Source organism: Ambystoma mexicanum, chromosome 8, assembly GCF_040938575.1.
Source record: "Ambystoma mexicanum isolate Mex_15411 chromosome 8, UKY_AmexF1_1, whole genome shotgun sequence".
NCBI lineage: Eukaryota > Metazoa > Chordata > Amphibia > Caudata > Ambystomatidae > Ambystoma > Ambystoma mexicanum.
The window spans coordinates 1,561,552,507-1,561,560,599 of NC_090929.1; positions in this window are offsets into that span (position 1 = coordinate 1,561,552,507).

The window sequence follows — 8,093 nt, forward strand, 5'->3', positions numbered from 1 at the left end:
TATTAAAGGTTGCAATATAGGATAGGAGGTCTTGATTGCCCTGTCGCAGGGATAGAAGTTCGTCATCCAGAGCCTGCCCCTGAGAGTGTCGAGCAAATAACCTTTCCATGCTTGCTTGAAACCTTTGAAAGTCACGGAGAATTGGGTCATCTTGAGTAACCAGTGGAACTGACCAATCGGCAGCGCAGCCGCTGAGATATGACAATACAAAGGCTACCTTGGTCTGATCATTAGGGAAGGCCCCAGGTCTGCATAGGAAGTGCAAACGACACGAATCGTTTGGGGTCCCCAGAAAAGCGTTCGGGTGGGGCCAGCGGCATGTTTCCAGGTAGATTAATCTGCACAGGGTTACTGGAAACCACAGGAGCGGGGTTCCCTCCGGAACCGGGTAGAGGAGTTTGCCCAGCTTGACCTTGCAAAAGCTGTCTGGCCAGGTCATCAGTTCTTTCCTTTGATATTATTAATTCCCTCCTGAGGGCATTAGTCTCTTGACGAGCGGCATGTACTTCGGCCCGTAATTCCCCCAGTAATTGGGCCAACTGATCAGTCTCAGAACTTTCCATAGCGCCTGGGTGGGAATTTGTGGGAAGGCTTTGCGTTCTGTTACGCTCACCTGACTCCCACGGAGGCGCTGGCCTGGTTCGCGCTGCTGTGACCTCTTCTAAGGTGATGCGCAGGGTTCGGAAGACAAACTGGACTGGGCCCCCAAATCTGGCTTGTCTGGCTCGCAGAAGTATCCTTCTGTAGGCGAAAATAGGTGATCAACTGTCTGCGGGGTAATGCAATCGGCCTCCCACTTTCCCCTCTCAACCTCCTTGAAACCCTTCTGTGATTTCTCGTAGCGTCTCACCTTAGGGTTTGGAAGGACGAGCTCTCCATTCTGCTTCTGATGCAGGGGCGCGTTGGTATCCAGTTACTTCACTGGATTTTCTGGTTGGTGAGAATCAAACTTGCTTGGCTTCCAGGTAAGTTATTTTGATAAGAGGTTCCCCTTGTGTCCATGCATTAATGTACTAATGCTAGTGTCTTTTTTCCCCATAGGGGCCGGGGTACGGAAAGCCGGGGAACAGGCACCGACCCGAGATGAGAGGTGAAATCCTTGTAGAAATCAGGTAAGTCTTTAATGAGCGTTTTTTGGTAATGTCTTTTCATTCGCTCATTAACGCTGATGTGTTTTTTTTCCCCTTAGGGGCCGGGGGCCGGAAATGCCAGGATGCGGCGCGGACCCGAAATGAAGAGGGAATGAATCAACAGGTAAGTCTTAACATGGAGATTCAGCTTTCCTTATTCCCCTTCTCTCTCTCACCTTTTGTTCTGGTCTTTTTCTCCCTAGGCGCTGGGGCGTGACTGCGAATCCGGATGATCACTGCTGAACATGGAGGCGCCCTGTAAAGGTGAGTGGAATGTGGCGCTGCAGCGATCGACGCGATGAGCTTTTAAATTAAAGTCTTCCTTTTCAGGATTGTCGGCGAGATGTCTCCGGGATGCGGATTTAGCAGGTAAGGACTTTTCCTTCTTCTGTTCTCTTCTTCTCTTCCTTTGCAGGTGATCCAGGATGCTGGCAGGCGTGGCAGAAGTCAGGATGCAGGAGCAGACACGGTGAGCGTCCAGCTGCTAGATGCAGAACAACGCGAAGCACGTGTGGCTGTTCGGGTGGGGTTTAAATAGCCTTGGAAGAAGTTCCAGGTATGTATCCTTCCTCCAATGTAGTTCCTTTCAGGCCTCAAGGAGGCCGGGATCCTGCAGCATGGTCTGCATCAGGTAAGTGCACCCAAGCATTCCCATAATGAGCCTGGCGCCTATGGCGCCAGGACTGATGTCTTTTATGAGCCTGGCGCCATAGGCCCCAGGACACTGTCCAAAGGGCCCCTATATGGGGTTGCTGGGTCCTTCCTTGGGGACTGGATGTCCGCTTTCGGGGACGCCGGGCTTGAACCGGCTCCCCGGGAGCGGGCATCATGACAGCACTCCCCCCCAAGGCCCCTCCCAAGGTTGTTCCCTCCGGGGGTTTTGGTTTGTCTGGGAAGAGTCGGTGGAATTTCTTGACTAATCGAGGTGCATGCACATGGTCGCTGGGTTCCCACGACCTCTCCTGAGGTCCGTACCCCTTCCAATCAATTAGGTAGAACAGTTTTGACCTAAACATTTTTGAGTCTAAAATGTTCTTCACTTCTAATTCGGACTCCCCATCTATTAGAATAGGTTCTGGAGGTTTGAGTAGTCGGGTTCCGGGTACCACTGGTTTCAGAAGGGACACATGAAAAACAGAGTGAATTCGCATATTAGCTGGTAAATCAAGTTTCACAGCCACTGGGTTAATTATTGCCGTAATAGAATAAGGTCCCAGATATTTTGGGTTAAAAGTTCGAGGCCCTTTGAGTGGTAAATGTCTGGTAGCTAACCACACTTGATCCCCAATCTGATACGGAGGTGCTTCACTCCGATGTAGATCAGCATTCTCCTTGTATTTTCTCTTGGCTTGTTGTAAATTCGTAGTTGCCTCTTTGAAGGCTTGGGTAATTGCAGAATGCAGATGTTCTACTGCAGGCATTCCGAGGTTCTGAGGTGAGTCAAGGTTTGAGGTTCGAGGGTGATGCCCAAACAAAGTATAAAAAGGACTGTGGCTAGTTCCAGAGTGTACCGAATTATTATATGCGTATTCGGCTATCCAAAGAATGTCTTTCCAGTTGCTTTCAGATTGCTGTAACATACACCGTAAGTACTGTTCAATAGTCTGATTTGTCCTCTCGGTCTGACCATCGGTCTGAGGGTAGTGACTGGTCGATAATCTTACGTCGATCTGCGCCATTTGACAACATTTGCGCAAGAAGTGGGAAATGAATTGGCTTCCCCGGTCAGAGATTAGTATAGATGGGAATCCATGTAGCCGAACAATATTTTCGAGGAATTCTTTAGCTAGGACAGAAGCTGAAGGTAAACCTTTCAAAGGAATAAAGTGGGCCATTTTGGAAAACAAATCCACAATTACCAGAATCGTATTGTACCCCGAACAAGGAGGCAGGTTCGTAATAAAATCCATTGATAGGGTGTGCCAGGGTGCTGGTGGTATGTCTAGAGGTTGAAGGAGACTGGCTGGTCTTTTCTTTTGACTTTTATTTTGGGCGCAAACACCACAGGACATCACAAAAGATTTAACATCTTTTTGCCAAGAGGGCCACCAAATTGTCGTTTCACCTTTTCCTCTGTCTTGGAAATACTGGGGTGTCCCTCTATTAATGTATCACGATAACCGAAAATAACTAGTTTGTGTAATTCCTTATGTGGCAGGAATAAACGTCCTTGGAAATAAGGTAAACCATTATCTATGGTAAAGTCTGATCCCTTTTGTATCCATTCCTGTAAGGTTGTAGGGTCCAGGATTTGTTTCACTCTGGCTTGAATGTCTTCAAGCGTCTGTAACGAAGTCATGCCTAGAATCCTCTGTTCGGGAATTATTGGTACTGGTTCTGAGTTTGTATCAGATTCTCCCATTCCAATTCGGGACAAGGCTCCTGCTTTGCCATTCTTGCAGCCAGGTCGATAGGTAATCACGATATCAAATTCAGCGAAAAACAAAGCCCATCGGAGCTGCCGTGATGACTGAGCCTTGGCGGTTTTCAAATACTGTAAATTCCGGTGATCAGTGATCACTGTGATGGTATGTCGAGCGCCAAGCAGATAATGCCGCCAGGCTTTAAAAGCGGACTTAATGGCTAACAGTTCTTTGTCCGTGATTGCATAATTAACCTCGGGTGCCGAGAATTTTCTGGACCAAAATGCTACGGGATGCAGTTGGTTGGTTTCGGGATCTCTTTGGGACAGGACAGCTCCCATGGCTAGACTGGATGCGTCAGTCTCGACGACATGAGGGAGATCTGGACGCGGGTGTTTCAATATAGGTGCGGAGGTAAACTTAGCTTTTAAATCCTGAAAGGCCTGCTCGGCTTCTTCAGACCATTCAAAATGTTTATTTTTCCTCAAGAGTGCAGTAATGGGTTGTACCACGCGTGAAAATTCCGGGATAAACCTGCAATAGAAATTGGCAAAGCCGAGCATGCTTTGAACCCCTTTTACAGAGCTAGGTGATGGCCATTTGAGGATGGCATCGACTTTTCTTGAGTCCATTCGGACTCCTTTGAGTGTCAGGGTGAAACCTAGAAACTCGACTTCTGTGGTATGGAAAACACATTTCTCCAATTTAGCAAATAGTTTGTGTTGGCGCAGTTTCTCAAGTACTGCCCTGACGTGTTTTCTGTGATCAGATTCCGAAGAGGAGTACACCAGAATGTCATCGATATATACGACAACACAAACATCGATGAGTTCCCGAAGGACATCATTCATGAAGTATTGGAAGGCAGCCGGCGCGTTACACAATCACCTGGTACTCGAATAATCCGTATTTAGTACGGAAGGCAGTTTTCCATTCGTCGCCTTCTTTAACTCGTACCAGATGATAAGCCCCCCGGAGAGCTAACTTGGTGTATATGCAAGCGTCCTTCACCTGGTCAAGGAGTTCTGGCCAGGTTGGTGGAGGACACATCCCTGCCACAGTCGAGAGTCAGACGTCCAGCAGGGGTGGCCACCTCAACAACTGCACCCCAGCTGGAGGAGGATGTGCAGGCAGCAAGAGCCAGGGCACAGGCAGTGGCACAGCAACAGCAGCAACAAGGTGGGAGCCATGATGGCTCGGGGACTTCAACATCGGAGGGGCAGGCATCGGTCAGAGGGCAGGAGGACCCAGGACTGGAAGTGTCTCCCATGTGGCAGCGGTTAGGCCATGCTATAGATGCAGAGCGGCAGCGGGCAGAAGAGGCAAGGCTCACAATGGTCAGGGTGGAGAACTCCATGCGTAGGGCTCTGAGGCGGGCCGAGTGCCTCGAGGCAATTCGCAGGGAGTTGGAGGAGAACATGCCGTCGTCCCTGCGAACCCTCTGGGCCATTGAAGAGGACCGCCTCCAGGACATTGAGCAGGAGTTCGATGATGCCCTGGCCGGGACATCCAAAAGTGAGCTGTCTGACTAGCCCGCTGCCATTGTAAATAGTTTTTAGAGTTAGGTTTCCTTTTCCTTTTCCTTTTATTTGTGGTCAATGGACAATGCCACACACATTTGTATATAGTTTTATTTTTAGGTAGTTTCTTAGGTAGGTTTCATTTGTTTGGTTGGGCTCATGGACCCTTTAAATCGTTGGACAATGGATTGATTTCGTTTTAGTAATTTTGCACATGGATTAATGGATTTTTATTTTGGACAATGGATTGTATATAGTTAGATCATGGATTAATTTGGATTTTTTTTGGTCATTATGGACATGGAGTAATGGATTTTTTTTCAGGACAATGTATTGTAAATAGCTGGACTATAGATTGATTTCTCTTTTTTATTTTTCATTATGAACATGAAACAATGGATATCTTTTTTTTACCTTTCCTTTGGATTTGCGTTGGTGGAGGGAGAGTTTGGACTGTTTTTCTTTCAAATTTTTTTGGATTGGTTATCATTTTCATTCACTCTTCTTTTTCACATGCTTTTCAATTCATGTTTGATATTTTGGTATGCTTTCATTTCATTTATTTATTTATGTACATAATACATTTTCATATTTTAGTTCCATGTGTGGGATTCGCTCATTGGGTTGATGCATGTGAAAATGTGGGTTTACACAAGCAATGCCAACCAGTGTATGTGTGTAATGGACATGTGTTGATGTACATAGTTGAGTTTTGGTTTGTGTCTTGAGATAGGCATGTCAGTGTGGGGTGGAATGAGAAATCATTGCGTCTCAAGAATGGGGTGGCATGATGTGGTTTTTTGGTGTAGAAGTGGGCCATGATTGTGCATCTTTATTTCGTGTATGGGGTGACATGCGTGGGGGCCTGCTGGCAGGTGCCCCTGACTGCTGGGGGGTGGAGGTGCTGGGGGACATGAGTGGGGGCCTGCTGGAAGGTGCCCCTGACTGGTGGGGGGTGGGGGTGCAAGGGGACATGAGTGGGGGCCTGCTGGCAGGTGCCCCTGACTGCTGGGGGGTGGGGTTGCTGGGGGACATGAGTGGGGGCCTGCTGGGAGGTGCCCCTGACTGGTGGGGGTGGGGGTGCAAGGGGACATGAGTGGGGGCCTGCTGGCAGGTGCCCCTGACTGGTGGGGAGTGGGGGTGCTGGGGGACATGGCTGGGGGCCTGCTGGAAGGTGCCCCTGACTGCTGGGGGGTGGGGGTGCTGGGAGACATGAGTGGGGGCCTGCTGGCAGGTGCCCCTGACTGCTGGGGGTTGGGGGTGCTGGGGGACATGAGTGGGGGCCTGCTGGCAGGTGCCCCAGACTGCTGGGGGGTGGGGGTGCTTGGGGACATGAGTGGGGGCCTGCTGGCAGGTGCCCCTGACTGGTGGGGGGTGGGGGTGCTGGGGGACATGAGTGGGGGCCTGCTGGAAGGTGCTCCTGACTGCTGTGGGGTGAGGGTGCAAGGGGACATGAGTGGGACATGAGTGGGGGCCTGCTGGCAGGTGCCCCTGACTGCTGGGGGGTGAGGGTGCAAGGGGACATGAGTGGGGGCCTGCTGGCAGGAACCCCTGACTGGTGGGGGTGCTGGGGTACATGAGTGGGGGCCTGCTGGAAGGTGCCCCTGACTGCTGGGAGGTGGGGGTGCAAGGGGACATGAGTGGGACATGAGTGGGGGCTGCTGGCAGGTGCCCCTGACTGCTGGGGGGTGGGGGTGCAAGGGGACATGAGTGGGGGCCTGCTGGAAGGTGCCCCTGACTACTGGGGGGTGGGGGTGCAAGGGGACATGAGTGGGAGGCCTGCTGGCAGGTGCCCCTGACTGCTGGGGGGTGGGGGTGCAGGGACACATGAGTTGATGATTGGTAGTGCAAGCTCACATGTGGCTTGGCTGGGGAGCATGCCCATGGTGGATGGGCTGCCTGCAGGACATGGCCAGGGGTGCAGGGTAGTCCCCTGTGGTGTGGGCGGCCTGCAGGTGCCGTGGAGGGTGTAGAGGGAACACCTGGAAGGACCCACACTGCCAATTCACGTGTAGAACTCCCCGTGCACCCCCGAAATTCACGTACCCCGCTCTGACAGCAAAATCGCGTGTGAAACTTCCCGCGCACCCTAGGAATACACGTACCCCACTCGCACAGGCACTTTCACATGTGAAACTTCCCGCGCACCCCAGGAATACACGTACCCACTCACACAGGGCCAATCGCGTGTGAAACTTCCCGCACACCCCAGGAATACACGTACCCCACTCGCACAGGCCCTTTCGCGTGTGAAACTTCCCACGCACCCCAGGAATACACGTACCCCACTCGCACAGGGCCAATCGCGTGTGATACTTCCCGTGAACCCCAGTAATACACGTTCCCCACTTGCCGTGTGCTGTGTGGCGGCCCTGTATACTGGTCCAGGGTTATCGCAGCCCTTTGCGCTGGATTGGGGATTTTGATGGCTTTTCCTTGCGCGAGGGGCGTTCTTGGGGGCATAACTGGCGCTGCTGCAGGGTCGCTGCACCACTCTGCGCCACGGCTGGTTTTGGTAGCTGAAATCCATGAATACGCTGTGCGTGGAAATGGATTTTAGCACACGCGGCCAGCGGAGACAATCGCACGCGCACACTGTGCGCCAGCTGCGTGCGCCACTTGTGCGCTAAATTCTATGAATTACCCCCTGTATGTGTTGTCAGGATTGCTTGTTGCATTTCTATGCAGCACTAACATTTTCAAAGACAATTGGTCTGTACTGTGCAGGTAAATATTGTTAACAATTGGTGGCAATTGAAATAGAATATTCATTGCTACATTTTCATAGCAACTTACCCCACTTTCATTTGCAAATTTGAATGGTCCAGCAAGTTCTGTATCTGAGTGCATTTTTCGGAATTTCTGTTGCTTCTTTGCCGACGTCCCTGGTTTACATTCCCTAATAGGTTCGCCTATGTTTGCGGTAATTAATGAAACTTTAGCTTCTTTTCATTTCTTTCCGAAATTTGCTGTTGGATTCTGTTGCATTTCTGTTTCATTTAATTTTCTTTTACCACGTTTTACTTTATCTGGAACAGGATATTGTTTCAGATGAGGGGTGTACAGTGAACACAATCTAT